A 27,057-nucleotide genomic window follows, 5' to 3' on the forward strand; every position below is an offset into this window, starting at 1 on the left:
CATTCGTTGCGAAATTCTGCGAATGCGTTGTTCTGGGCTGCCCGAGTGTTTCGAAGAAAATTCGTCAATAAACATAATAAAACTATGATTGGATTGTTCGTAAGCAAAAACCATAAATAACTCATCACTCTCGTGATTGCGAATTAATTTCAATGAAACGAATCGCGACACCAATCAATTTAAAATCGGTTCCCCAACAGTAGGCTGAAATTTTCGTTTGAGGCTTGGTTTTTCTCGGTCATCAGTCAATCGGGTATTCCGATGACGACCGACCGACCGACCCACTTTTGTGGGGTCGGTTTTGTATCGCCTTCCACGATCACGACTGCTGGGTTCCGATAACTGGCCGCAGGCTACCGTCGATTTACCGCATGACATCAGCGAATATCGACATTTGTTTTCATTGAACTTAATTGCATTGGAATTGATATCGGTCTACGGTTGCAACCGGGCGTCAAACCGATATTCGATACTGGAGCCAACTATCGAAACCAGGAAGTAGGGGGGAAAATTCTTCTGCCACCTCTCGACGCTATCAGGAAAGTGCATTAGCGGAGATCTCCGATAGGCAGTTCCTTTCGGGCTTCCAAAGGCCGTTTCGCAGCAGGCAGAAATAATTTATGCAAATATGAGTCAACGATGATATCGACGACGACGACGACGACTGTTGGCTGAATCAGTTCCCGCCCTCAAGTGCCATGCAGCCGGCAGTTTGATTACATGCCTACAACAATAACTAATCCGATAATCGTCGGGGACCGGAACGCACCCAGTTCTGTCGGTTCCTCAAGTCGATGGACGGAGATATGCGAGTTGCAAACATTCAATTATAGGGGATCTGGCGGGTAAAATGGCCTACTGGATGGCAGCTAGTGGTTTCAAGGATCGATTGGCATCTTTCCCCGGTTTACCCTGGTCTACTCGAAATACTGTTTGGAAGCTTAAGCTTAGCGGTTGCTTTAGGCAGGCCGTTTGAAATTGTGACATAGATAATGGTAATTTAGGCAATTTCATGCCAAGCATACTCGCAACATTCAATCACAAACCGATCGGCCGGATCAGAGGGGGGGGGGGGGCATTTTGTGTTTGTGCAAGTAGATTACGGTTGACACCAATCCTTACTTACCCCATAACGATACACTGAACATGGTAATTTCGCAAAACAATTATCGGAATGTTTAGCTAAGTGCAAGCCCGTTTGTCTAGTGATTTACGTTTAGTCATATTTTTTCTATTCCGAACACGATACGACACGCTATTTACATAAATATTGCAAGACCTCCCCGTCAGCTACTCAGCAGAGCGGAATTTGCCGGCGGAATGTTTGAAATTCACTTTCAGCTGATCCTTCCGACAACGCAAGAGTAAAAATCGGCTCGTGACCTGTTCTGAAACCGCGAGGGCAAATAGAACAAGAAGCGGGTGAGTAATGTCAGAGACAGAGCCGGATGACGTGAATACGAAGATGTTGAAGAATTTGATTTCTAGACCTCAAATTCTGGAGCTGAATTTTGGATCTGAATTCTGAAACTAATTTTTCATGCTTAGATTCGGAAACTGAATCCTGAAACGAAATTCTAGAATTAAATTTTGGAACTGAATTCGAGACAAGGATTCCTGTTTGGGATTGAATTCTAAACCTGAATCCTGGTCTGCAACTGAATCTTAGTTACAGAATTCCGGTCCAGCATTAAGTTCTCAAATTCAGATCCAGAATTCAGCTACAAAACTCAGTATCTAGATAGTTCAAAAATCTTCCAAATTGAGTTCCTAAATTCTAGAATGCATTTAAGCATTGAATTTTGGAATCACAACTGAATTCTGGTCCTGGAAAAATTACCGTAATTCATTAGGAACTTATTAACAAGAAACTATCCACTGGGTTTCGATTTGTTTTCAAGCTTTTGTCGTGAATACGACTTACTTTACTATGGGGCGCCTTTTTAAAATTTACCCTCTGAGAGAGTGATAAGTTTTTGATCGTGAATATCTCTTGTTGTATCTAACGAATCTCATAATTTTTGCTACATGCCATCGGAAATATGATCACAATGATAAAATTTTCAGTTGTGTGACATAATCTCAAATAATTCAAAATTAAACTTTTCTGAAATGATTGGTGTAAACAAGTATCAAAGAGGATAATTCATAAGGCGCGTTGGCCTTTCTCGTATTTTTAAAGCTCATAGCTCAGTGATCTGTGAAAGGATTTATATAATCTAACTACCAAAAGAATCGAAATTTTTCAACTTAAACGTGTATAGCAACAGCATTGAAGTATTTTAATAGTACACTATTGAAAAACTTGTTCCATTTGACCCATGTCAAATCCAGCCAATCAGAACGCGTTCTGAGGAGCAGAATAAAATATCTGCTGCTGTACAACAAATCTTTCGAGAAAACTATTCCGAACAGTGCTTAATATCGTAGTGAGTTCCACAATTTGGTCCTTCTGAAAGGCAGGAATGAATCCATTACAGCATTTTGATAGTTTCTTTCAATGAAATGCAAATCCAAAATAAAATAATCTACAAGAAAATTCTGTATGCTGCTTTTTTATAGCCGTTAGGACCGCCCATGAGTAATAAAGCTACAAACGAAATCACGTAAAAAGGATCAGTTTGAATTCTATCGCCACTGCGAGCAGATGTATTTTGTGTCGTTTACAAAGCTAGTTTCGCTTCCGACAAGAGCGATTACGTCACAGCTGCTAGTCGTTTGCATCGGTGAAAAAACAACGAAAATTGGACAACGGTGGTAAGCATCACACAAAATCAGCCGTTCTAATGGCTCTAAAAGTTTTCTAAAGAACTATTATTATTTCTTCTTCGCAAATCGAAGGTAAAAAACCTCAGTTTAGTGCAAATCTAGATGTGTTGGATTAGATTTGTGAACTTTTCGCTGTGTGAAATTCACAGTAATCGAGATCAAGTGAAGCCTTCTTTGATTTTGCGAGAAATGTGAAAAAGTTGAATGCTTGCATAATTCATACAATTGATCAACTAATTGATATTCGAACGTGTTAAGGAACATGTCAGTTGTTTTCGTATTCACAACATCCAGTTATGTCTCTGACATTACCCATCCGCCTTTTTAGAAGAGGTGCTTCATTAACGCACATGAACTTTGTGAAGAACACTAAAAATTGAAAAAAAAATTCCAAATAACTAACTAATTAACTAACCGTAACTAATTATAGCAACTTCTTAGTAATAAAAAATCCAGTGGGTTTTAATTTAATTTCAAACTTGTTTAGAAGGGGTACTTCGTTAACTTTATATGAGCTTAGTGCAGTATGTGAAAAAAATGAGCAACAAATTGAAAACTACCGTTATTATTTAGCAACTTATTAACAAGAATCTATCCACTGGGTTTCGATAATTGCGCAACAAATTCAAAATTGCCATAATTAAATTAGCAACAAATTATCCAATGGGTTTAAATTAGCTTTCGAACTTAACTAGGAAGGGTACTTCGTTACGTTAATAGGAATTTAGGAAAGTACATTTTTTTTTCATAAATACGTTTTTTTCTTAAGGCAGTTTACATAAGTTTTTCTTCGCCGTAGCATCACTTTTACATAATATTCTTATCCTAATTTAATTCTAACATAGTCACAACGTTTTGAATTTATTAAAACATATTCTCTTATAGCTTAAATATCATCTTAGGTAACTCGTCATTAATTATGAAATCTACTCGGAAATATTATTTGAACCAAACGATTACCTTCTATAAATTATAAAATAAGCTGTTTTTTTTGACATTTTGTTGATAATTTCATAAACTGTTTCGAGTTTGTTTGTATCATTACATAACTTTTATTCTAATTTAGCTATTGGTTGAACTCATGGACGCAGCTGGGATCAGAGCTAAGTCTTAAAAGGGGCCTTTATTAAATTGAAACTCCAATTTTCTTTATGAAATGATAAATAAGTTTCATGTATGAAAGGTCACGACAAGCAAGAATGTCTCGAACTGGGATATTGGATAGTCTACCTTGGGTACGCAAAGAATTTATTAGTTGAGATCTGACATCACGATACTCCACGCATGTCCAAACGACATGATCAATATCCCGATAACCTTCTCCGCAAGCACAATGATTAGTCTCGGAGAGCCCAATTCGAAGGAGATGTGCATCTAACGTGTAGTGATTGGACATGAGTCTAGACATCACACGAATGAAATCCCTACTCACATCCAGTCCCCTGAACCATGCCTTTGTCGATATTTTCGGAATAATTGAGTGCATCCACCGACCCAGATCATCTCTATCCCAAGAAGCTTGCCATCTGGCAAGTGATCTTTGGTGAGACGCGCTATAGAATTCGTTGAAAGCAATCGGTCGCTCATAAATTTCACCCTCAATAGCACCACGTTTGGCTAAAATATCGGCTCCTTCATTGCCAGGAATGGAGCAGTGAGCCGGGACCCAGACTATAGTGATTAGATAATTATTGTTCAATATGTCGTTCAGGCACTGTTTTATTTTGCCCAGGAAAAACGGTTCAGTCTTGCCAGTCATGTTTTAGGAAAGTACATGATAAAATAAAATAAATTGAGCAACAATTTCAAAATTCTCTAGCTAATTAGCAACTTATAAGCAACAAATGATCCACTGGGTTTCTAATTTACTTCGGTTATTTCATATGAAATTATCGAAGTATTAAAATAATTGAGCAACAAATTCAAAATTTTCGTGACTAAATACCAACAAATAATCCAATGGTTTTTAATTTGTTTTCAAACTTACTTAGAAAGGAGTACTTCGTTAACTTCATAATAACTTAGCCAAGTACTTGGAAAAATAAAACAAATTGAGCAGAATTGAGTGCTTTGGTAACTTCATATGAACTAAAAATTTGAAAACATTGAGCAACAAATTCTAAATTACCTTAACTGATTAGCAACAAATTATTAACATATTTGCGTTATCATCGGTGGGAGGTATCTCGCTACCATTCTACCGTTGATTTCGACTAGTGGCAAGAAGCAAGATCTAGCCAGAAGACAACAGGATCATTGTGGCTTCGAGTCATGATTAGAAGTCGTTTTTTTAAACATTCCCTGATGTATATTTCGCTGTTCATTGATGCAGTGGTGATGAAGGGTTTCGAAATCTTACCGTAGCTACAAATTGCTTGCCAGACCATAGCTTTCTTATCAAATTTTTCGACATCAATCGATGTCTCGGACTGGTTAAACACTTGCCCTTCTCGCACCGTATAATATTGTGGTCCCGGCAAGCATTTCTAATCGAGTTTCACGTAGGTTTCGTCGTCCATGATTATGCAGTTCAAATTTCCAGCAAGAATCGTATTGTACAGCTTTCGAACCCTCGGCCTGATCGATGCTTCTTGTTTCGGACTACGTTTTGGTTGTTTCTACTTCTTTTAGGTTCGAATATTCAAACGTTTTTTAGCACAAAGAACATTTGACTTCGAAGTGCCCACTTTTTTGGCCACATCCCGAACTGAAAGCTCTTTCTTTTGCTCGAACGCCTTCAGTATACGTTTATCCAACTGAGGGTTTGCAGGACCTTTTTTTCGACCCGTTTTCGGTTTATCCTCACTGAACTTCCGGATTGCATTCAGCACGGCATTTTCACTTACTCCTTCCATTTTTGCTATCTTTCTCAGTGACAGTCCACGTTCTGTGCACCATTTGTACACAATTAATCGAGGTTGTTCTGCTGAAAGTCCACCCATTTCGAAAAAAACTAATGAAAACGAATAAACAACTACACAAGTGGTTAGAGAAGAGTGTGAAGAACAGGACGCAGCCATAAAAAAATGACAGATTCTGAACCATTGCGAAATGGCAGCGGTATTTGGTTGCGCCATACTTTCTGGGACAGTCTTTAATTCATGCGGTTGAAATTTTGCGCGCCTTACTTTGACACTGAATTTCTCATAGATGCTCGTTCATACCGAGCATTTGAGAAAACTTCATTTTTGAGTTATTTGTAATTATCTCATACCGCTGAAAATTTTATCGCAAACTGCTGAACATATTTTTTCGATATTCGATATTTAGGTTCAGCCACGTATTCGTGTCGAAAAATGGCCCTCAATCCTCTCTTAAAAACTATTGTTGATAAATTATCTTCCCTTAAAATATTCCTGACTACTTACCTGGCAAAATGCGCTCCAGAAATGATTTAACCCTGCAAAAAGAAGATATTGAAACTTCAATTACTCATTTGTCAATTCCCTTAATCCGATAATTTGCCGATTTGAATTCTACTATTGATTAATAGACCAAGTTAGAAGAACAAACACAGACACTTCCAGTTTCGGAGATATTCCAGTTGCCTCAGGTAATATTGCGACACTTTTCCAATGGAAAAAAACATGTTTATTGTAGGTAATCAGTTCCAGATACTTTATTCAAAATAATTACCTTCGAAATCTATAATTTTTTTCATCTTTTCACCAACTCACGAAAACCAGGTCTTTAACAGCGAACCAATCAAGAAGCCATTCCTATAATAGTGCTATCCAGAGAAACGATGAAAAGAAATGATAGTCGGAGGGGACCAAATTCGTGGAATATGACGTGTGGGGCGAAAGTTTCCACCTACATTCTGAAACGTTGCTTAAGGCCGTACTTACTGTGTGTTGTCATGATGCAAAATGACTTTCCCATGTCTCGTTAACGATTAGTACTTTCAGTTTCCCCTGATTTGAGAAGCTCATAGTACAAGATACCTTCTCGATCTCACAGCATCGTTTTATTTCCGAAGTGTTTAGGTTTTGCTGTTGATGTCGATGGTGAACCAAGGTCGACCAATGATTTAATATGTTTGAGATTTTCTAAATAACTCTATTTCTCATCTCTCGACACGATCCGGTGCCAAAAATACTTGTTTAATGCCGGAAGGGCAACATTTCTTCTGTCTGTGCAGGTAATTAAAATCGTTTAGAGTATGATTTAGCTTTCGCAAGGCCCAAAGCCAGTATCTTTTATTTGGTGTATTTGCTAGCTTCAGAACTGTTTTGTTGTTATAATAAAAAAAACGCTTTATGCCAACCTACTTGAGTTTTCTATAATTTCAAGCTATTAGGATGCTTGAAGTGTAACAATTTTTGTTATGAGATTGCTACGACAAAATAATTTTCCAATAAAGTTTGTAATGATGATTTATTATACTAAGTTCAATAAACTGAGGTCTCCTTTGTCTGAGGTGAATACGGGGCGCCTTTTGAAAATTTACCCTGTACAGGAATGGGTAGAACTTAATCGTGAATATCTCTTGTTGTATCTGAACCAACAACAAAATTTCTTCCCCAAGATGTCGGAAATATGATCAGCAATTTATGACAAAATTTTCTGTAGTACGAAATAACCACAAATAACTCAAAATTATAGTTTTCCAAAATGTTTAGTTTCAACGAGTATTAAAGAGAAAAACTCATGACGCTGCAATGACTAACAAGTCTTTTTAAGACGTAGAGACGTCTTGAGTTAGTTTTTAATTGGATCAATATCTAACAAAACTGCGAAAATGTTACCGCAGAGAGAGGATTCGAACCCGTAGTTATTTTTGGTAGGACCAAAAGACCGTCCATTTGACCCTAAGATTGGGAATAACGGTTTTGAGTCCAGTTTACAACATTTTTTACGGTTTTTTCCACCAGTTTAAGTTACGGTGTACAATATGTAACACACTTTACCCTATAACTCCGGAACCGGAAGTCGGATCCGGCTAAAATTCAGGAATTCCGTATGGGACCACGAGACCTTTCATTTGAATCTAAGTTTGTCAAAATCGGTTCAGCCATCTCCGAGAAATCCTAGTGAGATTATTTGACACATACACACACATACATACACACAGACATTGCTCAGCTCGATGAACTGAGTCGAATGGTATATGACACTTGGCCCTCCGGGTCGGTCTTTCAAGTGATTGCATAACCTTTCTATATGAGAAAGCAAAAAGGGGGGTGGGTAATGTCAGAGACATAACTAGATGTCGTGAATACGAAAACAACTGGCATGTTCCGTAGCACTTCAGAATATCAATTAGTTGATCAATTGTATGAATTATGCAAGCATTCCCCTTTTTCACATTTTTCGCAAAAACAAAGAAGGTTTCACTTGATCTCGATTACTGTGAATTTCACACAGCGAAAAGTGCACAAATCTAACCAAACTGTTCTATAGTTGCACTAAACTGAGGATTTTTACCTTCGATGCACGAAGAAGAAATCCTAATAGATCTTTAGAAAACTTTTAAAGCCATTAGAACGGCTCATTTTGTGTGATGCTCCCCACCGTTGTCCTCTTTTCGTTGTTTTTTCACCAATGCAAACGACTAGCAGCTGTGACGTAGTCGGAAGCGAAACTAGCTGTGCAAACGACACACAATACATCTGCTCGCAGTGGCGATAGAATCCAAACTTATCCAATTTTTGTTAAGAGGTTTCTTTTTACGTGATTTCGTTTGTAGCTTTTTCACTAATAGGTGGTCCTAACATTTGCGTCTCATTGAAAGAAACTATCAGGATGCTGTACGGGATTCATTCCTGCCTTTCAGAAGGACCAAATTGTGGAACTCACTACGATATTAAGCACTGTTCGAAACATTTTTCTAGAACGATTTGTTGTACAGCAGCAGATATGTAAATTCTCTTCCTTAGAACATGTACTGATTGGCTGGTGTTGACATGGGTCAAATGAAATAGGTTTTTCAATAGTGTACTATTGAAATACTTCAATGTTGTTGCAATACACGTTTGAGTTGAAAAATTTCGATTCTTTTGGTAGTTAACATAGATTATATAAATCCTTTCACAAATTACTGAGCTATGAGCTTTAGAAATACGAGAAAGGCAAACGCGCCTTATGAATTATCCTCTTTGATACTCGACAACAAAGTTTTAAATCGACTCTATGACTTCAAAAATATTCGAAATTTCTAAAATCAAAAATTATTTTTGAAACGTCGTGATCTAGGGTAGATTTGGAACCGCGCTACTTCAGAAATCCGAGTAGAAAAAATTCGCACCACTAAACAAAAAAATCGACTTGAAATTTTGAGATTTCCGATTCTTTTTTATGTCATATGTCTTAGAATAGCGTTGAATTAGAAACGTCGAGATTTTTTTTTTAAATCGAATGTTATAGAGTTGACTTGAATCTCGAAGTCGAAAATTTGCAACGGATAACTTTGAAAAAAAATGGCAAATTAGACTGTTTTCTCTTCCATGAGTTCAACCAATAGCCAGCTATCTTATATTGAATAAAAGTGAAATCTTGTTGAGAATGATGTCTCATATAAACGAAAATTCAATTTTTTTACCAGAGCAGTTTGGATTTCGTCATGAACATTCAACTACTCATCAACTTGTCAGAGTAACGAACATGATAAAAGCAAATAAATCTTCTGGGTTCCTCTTCTAGATATAGAAAAAACCTTCGACAGTGTTTGGCACAAAGGTTCAATAGCAAAAATGTCTGATTTCCAGTTTCCTATTTATTTGATCAAAATGATTCAAAACTATTTAATTGATCGTACTCTTCAGGTTAGCTATCGAAATTGTAAATATGAATTGCTACCCGTACGAGCCGGTGTTCCGCAGGGTTCGAGCGTAGCTCCAATCTTGTACAATATTTTCACTTCTGATCTTCCAAATTTACCCGTTGGTTGTCAGAAATCGCTATTCTGTGACGACACAAGTCTGTTAGTCACAGGTAGAAATCTAAGAGTGATCTGCAATCGCCTACAAAGAAGTTTAAATATTTTCAGTGATTATCTGTCAAAATGGAAAATTAAACCAAATGCAGCAAAAACGCAATTAATTATCTTTCCTCATAAGCCAAGAGCTTCTTTTCTTAAACCAAACAATAATCACATTCTCAAATTGAATGGCTTGGAATTGACATGGTCTGATCAAGCTAAATATCTAGGTTTAACGTATGACAAAAAACTCACTTTCAAGGATCACATTGAAGGAATCCAGGCAAAGTGTAATAAATATATTAAATGTTTATATCCTCTTATAAACAGAAATTCTAAGCTCTGTCTAAAAAACAAATTGTTAATTTATAAACCAATTTTCAGACCAGCCATGCTTTATGCAATTTGGTCAAGTTGTTGTTCCACCAGGAAGAAAACGCTTCAAAGGATTCAGAATAAAATTCTGAAAATGATTTTGAAGCGTCCTCCCTGGTTTAGTACAAATGAGTTACACAGACTCACAAATATAGAACCATTAGATGTAATGTCAAATAATATTATAAGCAAATTCCGACAAAAATCGATGCAATCTTCAATTGAATCGATTCGCTCTCTGTATTAGTTAATAAGTTAGTATATAAACTCTTTTTCTCCATTACACAATACAAGTAGGTTTAGAATTTTCCCTACACAAAAATCTCAGAATCGCGGAAGCAGATGATGTCTTCATGGTAACAACCAAATCATATATATATATATATATATATATATATATATATATATATATATATATATATATATATATATATATATATATATATATATATATATATATATATATATATATATATATATATATATATATATATATATATATAATAGGGCTGAAAAGTCACCACTTGTGGCTGAACACCCAATTTAAATCTTGATAATTTAATTTTAACTCATTAGTTAAATAGTTATTTAAAAAAATTTCATCGAACGTACAAAGCGTACATGTACGATGCTCCGTTCATTAGGGTCGGAACTGTGCTTCATCGCATCTCCAGAGTCACTCGGTTTGTAGAACAGTTTGAGAAGCTGAAGAAGATCAAATTGATGTTGTTTCTATCTGTTGTTTCAACCTAGTAGTTTACATTTTCTGTCGGAAAATGTTTAATTCTTCCCAGAATAACTCTTTCTTTCCGTGAGAAATGACACTTAATGTTATCCCTTTGTACTATTTAGGACCCAACAGTTGAAATTAATAATAATAATAATGATTCAAAGCTTATCAATCTTTAACAGAATTCCCTTGAATGGGTAGACGCAAAAACATCTTTCGAATTGAAAATGATGTCACAGATTCGACTGATTTGAATTGGAAATATGGGTTACCCACTTCTAAAGGAAAGCGCATTTTAAAGTTTTGTTTGTAGTCTCCGGAAGAGTGGAGCTATGAGAGTATTCATTTTCTAGACACATCCAGTATTGATCGATTGACATGTGCTGTGGACAGGTTGCAGCAGCAGTATTTACAACAACAAAAAAAACCATACAAAGTGAACCGCAGACAAAAACAAAACCCAGCAAAAATTACGCCAACCTCAGCTGATTGGTTCCTGATGTGCGTAGAACGCGGTCCAAGAACCAAATCCGAGTAGGCCGGTAGAATCCAGTAGCCATGACTCACTACACCGAGAGAGGGCGGGGGGACAGGATGGTTGGATAGAAAAAACCGCAGCACTGAAACGTGCTGACAGCTGTTCCAATCGAAGCCGCAGACTCTGACGAAAACCGGTAAAGTGCCGTCGTTTGATACCGAGAGAGTGCGACAATGCAGTGACAGTGACGAGGCGGATTCAGGCTGAAAAAAAAGTGAAACGAGATGCAAACAAGTAAAGATCGGTGGTGAGGAAAGGAAGTTTATGACGACAGTCGCCGACATCGATACAGGTGACGAAATTCTTCGGCTCGGTGAACTCGACTTGAATAGCTTTCGGTTCTAAGTATCGACTGAGTTGACCGATAAAAAATGTCAGAACAAAAGTTGAATATAAAAACAAAACGGTCACGTGGCACTTATTTGCATGTGACAGGCTGTGACGTCAGTTACAAGCTCGGCTTAACATGAAACTTAACTGTTAAAACACATGACAAATTTTCTGGAACTTCCAACGTTTCGGATCCACCACACAACGAACATTGAGAGTTTTTATTGGCACAAGTGTTTTCAGCATTCTTTACTGAAAACAAATATGTTTTTCGTAGCCTTCGGTTTAAGTCGCAGTGAAATAACTGCTGGTGACAGTGACATTGACCCCCACCTACCTCCCTCTTTTCATAAAAACCTTTGCCGATAGCTCTATTTTCATGTATTTCATATGTTCAACACAAGTGGACTCGATATAATTGCTCCGAATTCTGACGGGTTGTGGTGGCAAATCGCATTCCGAATAGGACCTTGCTTGCTGTAGGCGAATGCGCGCAGTAATCATAATTTACCGCTCAAGTGCCAAATTTGCATTTTGATTTTTTTTACCATTGCACCACTCCGACGGACCTGACCAACATGTCCACACTGTCCAAAATTTGTGGAGTGCAGCGACACATTTCTTTCTCTGAACAACTGTGACAGCTGAATTAATTTTTACGACGAGCAAATTAGCATCGATTTGTGCTAAGTTTGTTTTTGTGATTAAAATTTTTGAGTTCGATTTTTTTTTGTGTGTGTTCTGTGGACATGATCACGATGTCATTGAAAATGCAACTAATGAGTAAGAGATACTTAGAATTAACCCGGTTGCTATGTCGAAAGAAACATAGAATTCCGTTCTTCACAATAATTATCTTGGTTCGATACCTATCCCGGCTTGCTTAGAGTTTGAGACAGGAACTCTCAAAGTATTTTTCAATGAAAAGGAGTGTATAATTTGGCGGAAACCATTTAACAACTAGTGTTGCTCTGACAGATTTAAAACCAGTAATATTTTTGTTAATTCAAAAAACAATGATTTCTTTGCTGAGAAGATTTACGAGAAGTTTTGTTTGTAGATAGAAAAGGTTAAACGATAAGGCAGTGAAAATTCTGTTGAATAGATTTTTTGTTTGATAGTAATTTCTTTTAAAAATATTATATACCCTTTGTATAAGTTGTGTCTATGAAAATGCCTGCGAATGATCCACACAAGGGTTTTGGAATATTGCAACCTAGTATGAGAATTATCAAGTCGAATCATCGATTCGATTTTCTGCGATTGTTAATTGTTAATCTGTGATTCTCTCTTGGTAAATTCCATACAACACCGATCATTGCAAAACTGTATCTATTTGGGTAAGGGCCGTAAAATATTCAGAGTATGAGGCGGAGAGAAAAAAATTAAAAAAATTCTCTCACGGTTCATGTATTGGAGGCAGCGAGTCCTTGTAGCATCATCTACCAGAATGACGATGTTGTATACAATGTAGAGAAATATCGAGCCGCTCTCTGCCAAATTATCGGCAGTCACCAGCACTGCTTTACTGAGTCACTTCACCATACAGTGGCCGAAATGCATATGAGTTCTTAGTTAATTTTCAGTATATATCAAACAATTTGAGTTGTTGAAATCAAACATGGGTTTGTGTTTGCCAACAGACGCTTTGAATTTCCGTATTTCATTTTGTGTCATGGTGGCAGAGGAGAAAAAATCCGTATAACTTATTTTACATCTTTTTATATCAATTGTTACGTAATTTATGTAAAGGCTTTTTTTTTTTTGGTTTTCGAACAAATTTTTATTTAATACGAACAAATTACAGGGTTTGACGACTTCTAAGAGGCTGCTAGTAGCATGAAATGTTAGCTGTGACAGCAATAATTCAGCAATTGTTGAGAAACAATGTCGTTGATAAAATAAAGCATTGTAGCTTTGCGACGTTATTCGAGTGTTTGTAAGTTTAAGAGCATAAAGACTGTCCCAGAAAGTATGGACGCAACCAAAAACCGCTGCCATTTCGCAGTGGTTCAGAATCTGTCAATTTTCAAGACTGCGTTCTGTTTTTTTTTAACTAACTATTTATTGGAATATTAGTTAAAATTAAATTATTAGGATTTACATTGGGTGTTCAGCCACAAGTGGTGACTTTTCAGCCCTATTATATATATATATATATATATATATATATATATATATATATATATATATATATATATATATATATATATATATATATATATATATATATATATATATATATATATATATATATATATATATATATATGATTAAGTTGTTACCTTGAGGACATCATTTGTCCCGAGTTGGAGGTTCAATGCATAGAACGCTGGTCTTACAAGCCAGTTGTCGTATGTTCGAGCCCTGACCTGGAAGGATTCTTAGTGTCAGTAGGATCCATAGTACTAGCCATGCAATGATTCGGTACACTAAGAATCGGCTGCGAAGTCTGTTGAAACAGAAAGGCAAAATTCCACAAAAGGAATGTAATACCAGGACTTTGCTACGAAGACATCATTTGCTTCCGCGATTCTGAGATTTTTGTGTAGGGAAAATTCTAAACCTACTTGTTTTGTGTAATAAGGAAAAGAAACTTATATACTAACTTACTGGTTCTATATTTGTGAGTCTGTGTAACTCATTTGTACTAAACCAGGGAGGACGCTTCAAAATCATTTTCAGAATTTTATTCTGAATCTTTTGAAGCGTTTTCTTCCTGGTGGAACAACAACTTGACCAAATTGGTACTGCATAAAGAATGGCTGGTCTGAAAATTTGTTTATGAATTAATAATTTGTTTTTTTAGACAGAGCTTAGAATTTCTGTTTATAAGAGGATATAAACATGTAATATATTTATTACACTTTGCCTGGATTCCTTCAATGTGATCCTTGAAAGTGAGTTTTTTGTCATACATTAAACCTAAATATTTAGCTTGATCAGACCATGTCAATTCCAAGCCATTCAATTTGAGAATGTGATTATTGTTTGGTTTAAGAAAAGCACCTCTTGGCTTATGAGGAAAGATAATTAATTGCGTTTTTGCTGCATTTGGTTTAATTTTCCATTTTGACAGATAATCACTGAAAATATTAAAACTTCTTTGTAGGCGACTGCAGATCACTCTTAGATTTCTACCTGTGACTAACAGACTTGTGTCGTCACAGAATAGCGTTTTCTGACAACCAACGGGTAGATTTGGAAGATCAGAAGTGAAAATATTGTACAAGATTGGAGCTACACTCGAACCCTGCGGAACACCGGCTCGTACGGGTAGCCAATCAGATTTACAATTCTGATAGCTAACCCGAAGAGTACGATCAATTAAATAATTTTGAATCATTTTGATCAAATAAATAGGAAACTGGAAATCAGACATTTTTGCTATTAAACCTTTGTGCCAAACTCTGTCGAATGCTGACTGCGTTCTGTTGTTTACGCTCTTCTCTAACCACTTGTGCAGTTGTTTATTCGTTTTCATTAGTTTGTTTCGAAATGCGTGAATTTTGAGCAGAACAACGTCGAAAAATTGTGTACAAATGGTACACAGAACGCGGACTGTCACTGAGAAAGATAGCAGAAATGGAAAGATTAAGTGAAAAAGCTGTGCGAAATGCAATCAGGAAGTTCGATGAGGATAACACCTTTGAGGATAAACCGAAAACGTATCGAAAGAAAGGTCCTGCTAACCCTCAGGTGGATAAACGTATACTGAAGGCGTTCGAGCAAAAGAAGAAGGTTTCAGTTCGGGATGTGGCCAAAAAAGTGGACACTTCGAAGTCAAATGTTATTCGTGCTAGAGAAAGTTTGAATCTTCGAACCTATAAGAAGCAGAAACAACCAAAACGTAGTCCGAAACAAGAAGCATCGATCAGGCCGAGGATTCGAAAGCTGTACAATACGATTCTTGCTGGAAATTTAAACTGCATAATCATTGAAGACGAAACCTACGTGAAACTCGATTACAAATCCTTGCCGGGACCACAATATTATATGGTGCGAGAAGGGCAAGTGTTAAACCAGTCCGAGACATCGATTGAAGTCGAAAAATTTGATAAGAAAGCTATGGTCTGGCAAGCAATTTTTAGCTGCGGTAAGATTTCGAAACCTTTCATTACCACTGCTTCAATGAACAGCGAAATATACATCAAGGAATGTTTACAAGAACGACTTCTAATCATGATTCGAAGCCACAATGATACTGTTGTCTTGTGGCTAGATCTTGCTTCTAGCCACTACTCGATATCAACGGTAGAATGGTATACTACCTAAAATGTCACTTTCGTCCCAAAAGACATGAATCCACCAAATTACCCGCAACTTCGACCAATTGAGGAATTTTGGGTATTGACGAAGGCACATCTTAGGAAACATGTCTCGGCAGCCGAAACCATTCAACAGTTCGAAAAAGATTGGAAAAAAGTGTCAAAACTTGTCGCCAAGAAGTCTGTACGGAATTTAATGAGGAACGTTCGCAAGAAGGTGCGCCAGCTAGTCTACAATGGCTAAGTAGCAAATGTTGAGAATAATATTCTGTTGTTGTAGTCTAATATTATCAGTATATCGAATAAAATTTGAATATCTAACACTTGTGACTTATTTACAGCGAAATCAAAGTGCGTCCATACTTTCTGGGACAGTCTTTACAACGAGCCTCATATGATGGAAGGGGAAATTTAGTCCAGTTTAGTTTACGAAACACATACAGTATAAATTGTTTTTTGGATAGAGTCGATGCATTCTTCGTGTACGGAAGTACATAGGTTCCATAGTATGCTGTTGTATTCCAAAATTGACATGACATACGTTTTATGTTATAACTGTATTGTGTTAGAATCTAGAATCCATTAACAAGCCATTAGAGTTTTCCGTATACGCACAATCCCATCGAAAAATCAATTTATTTTTAAGTTACAATATTCAAGTAATGACTTCGATTCACGTGTGGCAAATCCATCGACAAATAGGCGAGATACAAGCGCTTTAAATTAGGTACGAAAAATCTATCGCCGATAGTTCTAAATTTCCCTGCTAGTTATTGGAGAATCAACAGCTGATCGGTATTCAATATACTCAAGCGAACACGCTATATAGCAGACGGAAAATGGCATCCATACATCGCGTAAAAGTGACTATCTAGCGAGCTGGATATGGATGTTACTCTGTTTGCTATATGTGTTAATAGCAACTCTGCTTTATGTGTTTTTGTGTCGTCAATTTTCCTCATTCTTGTAGTTCAAATCTTACCATTTCCCTTCGATCCCTCCCTCTTACATATCGGGAAAATAATGAAAACAAACAATATGGATGGCAAGCCACAAATCTCCAAATATCAAGGAGAACGTGCCATTCGAGCCAAATTGTTCTGATTCCTGATTTGTTGCCGATTCACTATACAAGCTACATGTTTCGTTCGCAGGCAGCCAGTGACAAAAGTGACTAAAGGATGACATCATTATGACATGCTGTGATTGGCTCGTGAAAACATAGCTCAATTCAAACCAATTTTTCAATAGTACGCTACTGAAATACTGAAAACCGACGATGCCATTCATGTTTAAGTTAAATGTTTCCGGATCAATTGGTTGTTAAATTATATCAATCTCGAAAAAAATGACTTAGCTATTATCGTTCATAACTATGACATGTACTACAAACTATGGGTGCATTCTGGAAGTTCAAGAGTTCATTAGTGCTACTGAGTTTAACTTGCGCATGTTTTCAATGATTTAATCCAGTGAAATTTGTCCAACCGATTAATAACGCTCCTCTTTCATTATATTATAGAAAAACAGACTCGCCTAAAAATCTGTATGAAATCAGCATTTTTTGCAAAATTCGTTTAAAATTCAGTATCTGAAAAATCCGTTTATCTGGTAACCCTGTACTCCACTATTTTGACCGATTATCGCTTTATGCCACTATCAAAGTCCCTAAGTCGATATTCACAAATTTTGTTTTTTTCAGGTTATACCAGATCTGGACGTTTCATACATTTCCATTAAAAAATATTTTTCCCATCATGCGGTTTATTTCCACGCGGATCTCCGTAGTTACATGGTCTCAAATTCTCAAGCCCCAAAGTCGATTTTCACAAAACAAAAATTTTTGAGATTACACCAAATCCACCTACAAAAAAGTGATGTATTAGTGAATAAAAAAAATCTGTGAAATTTGGAATAAAAATATTGGATGAAATCCTTATCGAGTCCTACACTTGGAAAAGTTTACCTTAAAAACTTATAATCGAAACCCTTTTTTAATCCACCTAGTGGTGTAATGATGCCTTTCTCATATCTCTCACATTCTCATGTATAAATGTGTGGTATTCTTCAAAATATTTTTCTTTGATCAAGTTCAAAAATCGAATGGTTGTGACATCTGGTTATGGAGATATGATGATATAAATGAGGTAACCGACAAACACGTTGTTTTTTTACGACGCAATTTTCTCAGAAATTGCCAAACCGATTTAAAAGAGCTTAGGCTCATTTGAAAGCTACTATTGAGTCATCGATCAAATTCAAAGATCTGTGAGAGTGACTTTTGATTCCGGAGGGTTGATCAGTGTTGATGATCGACGATAAATTGACAGAAGCTGCTCGATATTTATCTATGTTGTATACAACATTTTCAATCCAGTAGAAGATGCTACAAGAACTCGTGTCTCTAAATGCGTGAAAGAATTTTTCTACATTTCTTCTCTTCACTTCATACTCTGAGTATTTCACGACCCTTAAAAGAAAACATAAACATATTAACTTAAATACGAGCATTTTTGTAAGTTTTCGGTTTCTCTTGATTTTTTTTTTACATGTTAGACGTTGGTCGTTGACATCGTTTGACTTACAGTATCATGAAAAATGCAATCATTTCAAAAATTTTTCGTAAGACTTGACAAAAATTTATTTTAATTATGTTTGTTTACTTTTCTTATAACACATAGGTATAGAATTTGCTCAAACTAAAAAAAAATTATCCGAAGTATGGGAAAGTATTCCAGTTTTATTCGTATTCACGTCATCCATGTATGTCTCTGACATTACCCACCCGTGATTTTACTGAAAGCTAAACTAATCATCCAAGATTCCAATGAAACTCAATTTGTGAAAACATTACACCGAATACCCTATTGTTATCGCATTCATTTAGGTCCACGTGTGCCACAGATTTTCTTATATAACCCGATCACAAACACAAAATGATATTTCCTAGTCATCCACGAGAGTGCTATCGCATTCCTAGTATGATATATTGTCTTACTTCTTCAGTTCCAGAACAAATGTTTCCTGTCGCCAATCGCACGTCGAAAGCCCCAAACAAATATGCGAACTTGAAATTCAAGTGGCTGTCTGTCAGTCCGAAACACCGCTCAACTGATTTACACTCGCTGATAAATCTTGTCAAACAGGAGCAGCAGCTTCCTTGTTTTGAATTCCAGTGTGCAGTCACTGTTTTCCGAGAAAATAATTGCCTCATATTCAGATTACGGATTTTATGGCAAGTGACTATTCGCAAGAAGGTACCACAATAGTTGGAAGATAAGTGCCGCACGAGAGTCCGACCTTTTTTTATTTTTGGCCACTTTTATCTTATCAGTTAGGAACTCGTAGCGCCTCCTCAAGGAAACATATATCGATCAGATTTGTTTAGCTTGAAAAAAAAAAGATTGCCCAACAAAACGCACTTCGTTCGCAGTACACACAAACAAAATGTAGAACTGTTTTATTTGCACACGCAACTAGCGCCGTCTAGCGGGTCATCAGTTCTTCGTCTACCAAAGCACAAATTCACCAGTAAACAACCGATAAACACAAAAGAGTGATCAAGTGTGGGTAAACAAAGCATAAGTCAGGCTGATTGTGATTGATTACGATAAGAAACGAACATTTCACGCGGGCGAGGACAGTCGTGGGAGAGTTAGGTTCTCTAAGTAAAGTAAATTGACGAACGAAAACAGAGTTGAAACTGACAGCTTTGGCTTTGGCCCTCCTCCCAACGTGTTTCACAGTGTGCTACGATTTAACGCTTTTTTTCACACGGTTACAACCTGTGCCACTGCCGCCACACATTCGCACAGATGGAAGCGTGTCAAATTCGAGGCGCTTCTAGATTAATGGTTAATGCCTTTCCCGATGCGCAGAGAATTGCCACTGGTAAGCGAAATTCAAACTCGCACGCGGCATTCCTGTGGCCGAATCTTGGGTGGCACGTGAATCGCAGAAGCATTCGGCGGCTGGATCGGCTGCTGCTGGTGGAAGATAATTGTTTATTGCGGTGAATGACGTAATCTGACTGTGTGTGTGCGCGCGCTGCGCCCATGAATTCCCGGGTTGCTGCGTTTTGATAAATTATCTGTCACGACACGATCCGAGGTAATCATTCCATCATCGGCTTGGGAGGAAGAAAAATGTGTTCTACTTCTAAATGAAAGTAGTCTGTTCATTTTAAATAATTTATTCGAACGAACTGAATCGACTGAACTGTATCGGTACCCTTGCTTGACCTTCTATTATCTGCACATCAATCAACTTAAATCGATATTCAAATTACCCCAAATTACACTGCATATTGTCCGAAACAATCGAATTTAAACCGGCTCTGCCAGTCTCCATTCTAATTCACGAACACAAGAATTGGCAACTGTCCGTTTGGGAGGAATCAGTCGATTGTATTGTTTGGTTAAACGTCACTGGCGAAACATTCTAGTAGTGAATCAAACAAGTTTTGGCTAGGCGACAAGCCAACCGAGATCATCGGATGATTTTACAATGTTGTTTTTTTATTTCGCTTCTACATTTGCTAAAGGGAATCAGTTGAATTTAAGTTTAATTTTTTTTTAAGCTTTATCGATTTTAGAAAGTAAAATTATAATTCATACTTTGGTAACCACTGAACCGATTTTTTAAAATAATTTTTGAACTTTTTTTAGAAATGGTAGTTATGAATAGAAGTTTTCATAATTTGTACTTAGTTTAAACTTGAAATTTTAAAAATATTTTTTTTATTCTAAAACAAAAAATTTCGTTTGGCTAATTTTAAATATGTTACGTAAAAATTGAAAATAAATTAAAACATGTAGCGCCCTCTATCTTGATCACATATACGAAAATTTCAAAACTCTGGTAATTGATTACCAAGTCAGGAATACTTCAAAAAAGCCTGTTTTCCAAAAGATCGATTTTTTTTATTCACCCTAACATGGAAATGGTCACCCTAATGGCAAAATCAAAAAGTACGGGGTTAATATTTTTCGATGAAGAACAATTTTATCAAATAATACGAATTTTTTTAGGACATATATCTTGTTCGTGTCTTGGAATTGCTAAATAATAAAAATTTAGAAATTAGAAATAAAAAATCAGAAATCAGAAATCAGAAATCAGAAATCAGAAATCAGAAATCAGAAATCAGAAATCAGAAATCAGAAATCAGAAATCAGAAATCAGAAATCAGAAATCAGAAATCAGAAATCAGAAATCAGAAATCAGAAATCAGAAATCAGAAATCAGAAATCAGAAATCAGAAATCAGAAATCAGAAATCAGAAATCAGAAATCAGAAATCAGAAATCAGAAATCAGAAATCAGAAATCAGAAATCAGAAATCAGAAATCAGAAATCAGAAATCAGAAATCAGAAATCAGAAATCAGAAATCAGAAATCAGAAATCAGAAATCAGAAATCAGAAATCAGAAATCAGAAATCAGAAATCAGAAATCAGAAATCAGAAATCAGAAATCAGAAATCAGAAATCAGAAATCAGAAATCAGAAATCAGAAATCAGAAATCAGAAATCAGAAATCAGAAATCAGAAATCAGAAATCAGAAATCAGAAATCAGAAATCAGAAATCAGAAATCAGAAATCAGAAATCAGAAATCAGAAATCAGAAATCAGAAATCAGAAATCAGAAATCAGAAATCAGAAATCAGAAATCAGAAATCAGAAATCAGAAATCAGAAATCAGAAATCAGAAATCAGAAATCAGAAATCAGAAATCAGAAATCAGAAATCAGAAATCAGAAATCAGAAATCAGAAATCAGAAATCAGAAATCAGAAATCAGAAATTAGAAATCAGAAATTAGAAATCAGAAATTAGAAATCAGAAATTAGAAATCAGAAAATCAGAAATCAGAAATCAGAAATCAGAAATCAGAAATCAGAAATCAGAAATCAGAAATCAGAAATCAGAAATCAGAAATCAGAAATCAGAAATCAGAAATCAGAAATCAGAAATCAGAAATCAGAAATCAGAAATCAGAAATCAGAAATCAGAAATCAGAAATCAGAAATCAGAAATCAGAAATCAGAAATCAGAAATCAGAAATCAGAAATCAGAAATCAGAAATCAGAAATCAGAAATCAGAAATCAGAAATCAGAAATCAGAAATCAGAAATCAGAAATCAGAAATCAGAAATCAGAAATCAGAAATCAGAAATCAGAAATCAGAAATCAGAAATCAGAAATCAGAAATTAGAAATCAGAAATCAGAAATTAGAAATCAGAAAATCAGAAATCAGAAATCAGAAATCAGAAATCAGAAATCAGAAATCAGAAATCAGAAATCAGAAATCAGAAATCAGAAATCAGCAATCAGAAATCAGCAATCAGCAATCAGCAATCAGCAATCAGCAATCAGCAATCAGCAATCAGCAATCAGCAATCAGCAATCAGCAATCAGCAATCAAAAATCAGAAATCAGAAATCAGAAATCAGAAATCAGAAATCAGAAATCAGAAATCAGAACAAACAGAAATATCAGAAATATCAGAAATATCAGAAATATCAGAAATATCAGAAATATCAGAAATATCAGAAATATCAGAAATATCAGAAATATCAGAAATATCAGAAATATCAGATATATCAGATATATCAGAAATATCAGAAATATCAGAAATATAAGAAAAACCTGAAAAATCAGAAAAATCAGGGAATTTTAGGTATTTCGACATAAGTGTAGAGCGAATTTTTGAGTGAAATTCCATAAAATTTAGTGTCAAATTCATTCGAATTTTGATAATACATTTTTAATATTTTGAATAAAAAATAACTTGATAGCTTTGTTGCTGAAAAATGAGTAGATGGAAGGAAACTCAAATTTTGACAACGTGCACGTTTTATAAAATTGAGTGACGCTCAATTTTCGAGCAACTCTGCCCTTTCAAGCAAATACGAATACTATAATTTCATCTCGGAAGCGATTTTTGATTTTTGAGTATTTTCAATTATATTGCCATGGAATGTCCGAAAAAACAATACTCGCGGTTGGAATTAGAACATTAACAGATGCGTTAGTTAAATCAGAAATACTTTAGTTGAAACAACATTTTTAATTTTTGAATTTTTTGAATTGGGAGTTTTCCGTATTGTATCCTTCTTGGACTGTTTCTGCGTAGTAATTGAAACTGAAAACTAATTTTTGGCATTGAAAATGCCTTACTCTTTACTATACGGGGCTGGGTGCTAATTATAAAATTCAAAACTAGCTGTGTGTGATTTTCTGTCATGATTTTGAACGCACATAACCCAGCAATATCTTGCTAATCGAGCCGGAAACATTCAACTTAAACAGGTATTACAACGTCCTTTTTGAATTTCAATAACCATTTTACCATTGAAAAATTAGTTTAAATAAACCTATGTTTTTACGAGCCAGTCACAGCATGTCATAATGATGTCATCCACTTGATTCCCCTAATGCGGCCGTCGGTTTTGATTCGTAATTCATACCTCGTATTTCTTTCAGTAGCATTTCTGCTTCGTTCGGCTTTGCGTTATGCATAAAAAATGACGCACCATTGTGCACAGTATGAACTTTCAGACCAAACGGAATCTGTAAATATATGCTCTGTCACATTTTTCTACTCATTCAACGCTTGCCTCCATGTAGAGCGGATCGGCGAAATATTCACTGTGTCATCCGTTCACCGAATAGTCAACTGCTCAATTTGCAGTGTGGCAACGACGTCAGAACCACGGGAAGTTCCGTTGATCTACGGATTTGGAAATTTTCTACGGATCTGCAGAAAAAATCTACGGTAATTTCAATGTTCCTACGGAAACTGTTTTCCATGGTGGTTAAAAACAGAAAGGTCTTCTCTTGTATGTATCGTGTTTGACACCGCTGGAGTTCTCGAGAAAAAAGTCAATCTACAGAAATGACCATACAATTATCTGGCACTGCTGATCAGTATCAGGGTTACCACATCTTAATCCGTATTATTTGGGAGGAAAGTCGGTATCAGAGAATCAGAAAACTGTATTGAATATCAGTACAAAAAAATGTCCAAAAATCGTAACATTCCGAATAAAAAAGATATTATTGGAACTACTTCATAAATCAATCGCAGAAAAAAAAGATTAGGATATATTTTTTTTTGCAAAAGAAAGCACACTAAGAGAAACTGCCACACGAGAATTGTACGCAATTTGATACAGACATTATTCAACGATCACTTTTTCTCCGTAACCTTAGGAAAACAATGTGAAAAATTGTTAATTTTTCGGATTTCAATTGCTATTGATTCTATAATTCGTATATATAAAAATCTGTATAACTGGCAAAAAAATCTGTAACCTGTTTATACAGAATCAAGATCACGAAATTGTCTGAAAAATCTGCAAGTCACAGATTAATTCGTATCTATGGCAACCCTGATCAGTATCGAACCGACTTACACTCTTGTTGCTTGTGCATATTCAATGTCATTGTGATCGGTCGTGTTTCTAAACACTTGTCGGTTTTTTTAAACGCCTATAGGGGATTATTTTCATGTTTTTCAGAGCACTTTACCAAAATTTTTAAGGAAGTGGATATTTTCCATGTCCAACGCGAACGCCTACTGCCTCATCAATGTATGTCGGTATAAGTGAACAGATAATACTTTTATAGATCCTCAGCTTCAGAGAACTTTGCTCAACATTGCCTTTCTTGTCGTTGTGATTAAAGGCTTTAGCTTCTATGTGCAACTTCATATCCCTTGCTAAATCAAAATTTTATTCGCGGATGTATCAGAAAACACAAACACATAATGTTAGTATCGTCATATTCAATCGTAGAAACGATCAAATAGATCGTAGAAATCAAATCTAATAGAAAACAATATCCAATGCACGAGTTCTTAATCAAATACGTAAAATTATTCCAACATCTGTAGTCTTAATTTGAACAGAAATAATAAAAAAAAACACTTTTTCATTGACACCTATCTGCCATCAATCGTCCGTTTATTAGCAAATCGCAACCGTACTCTAATATGGCATGGACCAGGACGAGAACTCTGTGTGCGCAGTTTTGCGTTGTTTCGCCTGGTCGAGGTATTTTTGCTGATTTCGCTTTCTGCCGCAAATCGGGCACCTACTTGACGCAACAAGGTGAACGAAATCCTACGCAGCATCCGCCAAACCAACAACCAGGAATCTAAATGGGTTTGTTTTTGTCCGTTTAAAATTTTGCATTCGACTCGAGGTAATTTACGAACTCGATCATTCATTTGAAAATAGAACTCGAATGTTTCGAGCTTCAGCGTCTTCAGTGGTGCTGCTGCTGCACTTTGCTGGACCGGTGAAAAGAGCTGTTGATGTTGACATCGTAAATAATTGATTGTTCTCCTATTTGTTTGGTTCGTTAAGCTCGGTGCGAAAAACACGCAGTTCTACCAGATGACGTCTCTGGACTACACGGGAAATATCTATGTCTAGGAATAAGATGTCTAGATATTCAATGACTCGTCCTAAGTGTGGTTCCAATGTTCCGAAAAAGACTTAGATTTCATATGTCATACTGAAAGTATTGACATCTGTCATCAACATGATTGTTAATTTCTACAAGCATCTGTTTTTTTCTGTCTACGAAATGAGCTTAATTTGCGCTGTTTCCATTCTCTATGTGAAGAAAAGTGCGCCTGAGGCCTAGCGTTATTCCTGGATACGTACGGAGCGGAAAGATTCATGAATTGACGGTATCGTGAGAGATTCCAATGGTTCAAATGTGATTTTAAGTATTTTTGCAGGATCCAAAAAGAAGGTTGGAAATTAGATGCCATACAAGTTGTAGCTGAGAGATATCAAATCGATGATGCATGTCTAAATTGTTTCTAGAAAAGCATTTCAAAAATGCGAAGAGCAATTTAAGCATAAAACCCGTTCATTTGAGTCCAGGTTTGTGAAGTTTGACCCTGTCATCTCTAATTATTCATTTGATTTAAATCACTCGAAATTATTCAGTCTAAATACAAAACATTAAATGAAACGTTGAATTTTAATTAACACGGATACAGTTTCAATTGCAAAATAAAAACTGTAATCTGTCACTTTATCTAGAATTTAATTAAATGTAATTTTTCAATAAATTTTTAAAAAGATAAGGCACGATTTTTTCTAACATATATTCAGTTAAATCAAGTAAAAAGAACATACCTGAGAACTCGATCAGTGGGCAATGGACACTTACTAGCACACGCTCAGTCCGAATGCTTCAAACACAACAAATAAATCAAAGTTCTTCTCGTCACCCGACAAATTCCGGGCCACACTATTTATTTCGTTTCTATTCGGCGCTTTTTTGTGTTTTTATTTTTTGTCAACAGTGCAAAATCTAGTAATCCACTAGTAATTTCCCAGCCACCTTCCGAAAGGGAACCGAAAACCAAACTGCACATCCAAGCATGCACTGGCTCATTTCACAGTCCGTCTCCGATTACCAGAGTGGTGTGCTGTGCAGTCACCTCTCAACTACACCCCGGGCTCGCAGTTTCCCAGTCACCTCACGGCAAAAAAGACCTATTAAATTTTGTCCACTACGCCCGAAACAAAAAAAAAATCATAGGATCTCCGCTGGAGTATTGCGCCCACACACAAACACACTCGTACCAACACGTACACACACCGATGACTGGCTGCTCACGTGGAAATAATGCTGCGTTAATCGGCGCGCGATGTTCGAAGTTCGACGTTGCGGAAAACACTAACCACAATCGCTCTCTGCAAACTGTTGATATTTTATTATTCAGGACTCCTTCTCTATCACCTCCGCCGTTCATTCTTTGCAAATCCCATCGACGAACGACAGCACTGACTACGGGACTGTGGGTCGCTGGTGTGCATATCGATTACATACCGCGCGCCGGTGGAACTCAAATTCAAACTGTATGTTAGCCGCCGCTGAGTGGTCGATTGTTTTGAAGATTTTCCCTGTGGAAGAACGGGTGTGGGTGGTGTTGAGTAGCAAAATGCACCCGGACACTCTCTCTCTCTTTCTCTCTCTGATAATTCTAAACTGGATTGCGGCTGATGAGCAGCCAAAGTTCGGAAGCCTATCGGTAGGCGTTTTCATCGTATACCGATGCGCGATAGATTCCGAGAGATGCTGATTATGTACACCAGAAAA

General features: G+C 36.3%; 1 protein-coding gene across 2 annotated transcripts in view; it reads right to left on the reverse strand.

Annotated features, from left to right (window-relative positions):
* The window catches only part of LOC131433834 (uncharacterized peptidase C1-like protein F26E4.3), a 135,241-nt gene extending 108,601 nt beyond the window's left edge, over positions 1-26,640 (reverse strand). Inside the window, exons 1-2 of one of the 2 annotated variants that reach the window (XM_058600439.1) lie at positions 26,088-26,640; positions 6,138-6,169 (exon numbers count right to left, since the gene is read on the reverse strand). The gene's annotated coding sequence lies outside the window, so the exon portion shown is untranslated. The remainder of the gene's footprint in view (positions 1-6,137; positions 6,170-26,087) is intronic. The other variant, XM_058600441.1, reaches the window with a different exon arrangement.
* Positions 26,641-27,057: the final 417 nt, after the last annotated feature.

The sequence above is a fragment of the Malaya genurostris genome, chromosome 3, assembly GCF_030247185.1.
Source record: "Malaya genurostris strain Urasoe2022 chromosome 3, Malgen_1.1, whole genome shotgun sequence".
Lineage (NCBI taxonomy): Eukaryota > Metazoa > Arthropoda > Insecta > Diptera > Culicidae > Malaya > Malaya genurostris.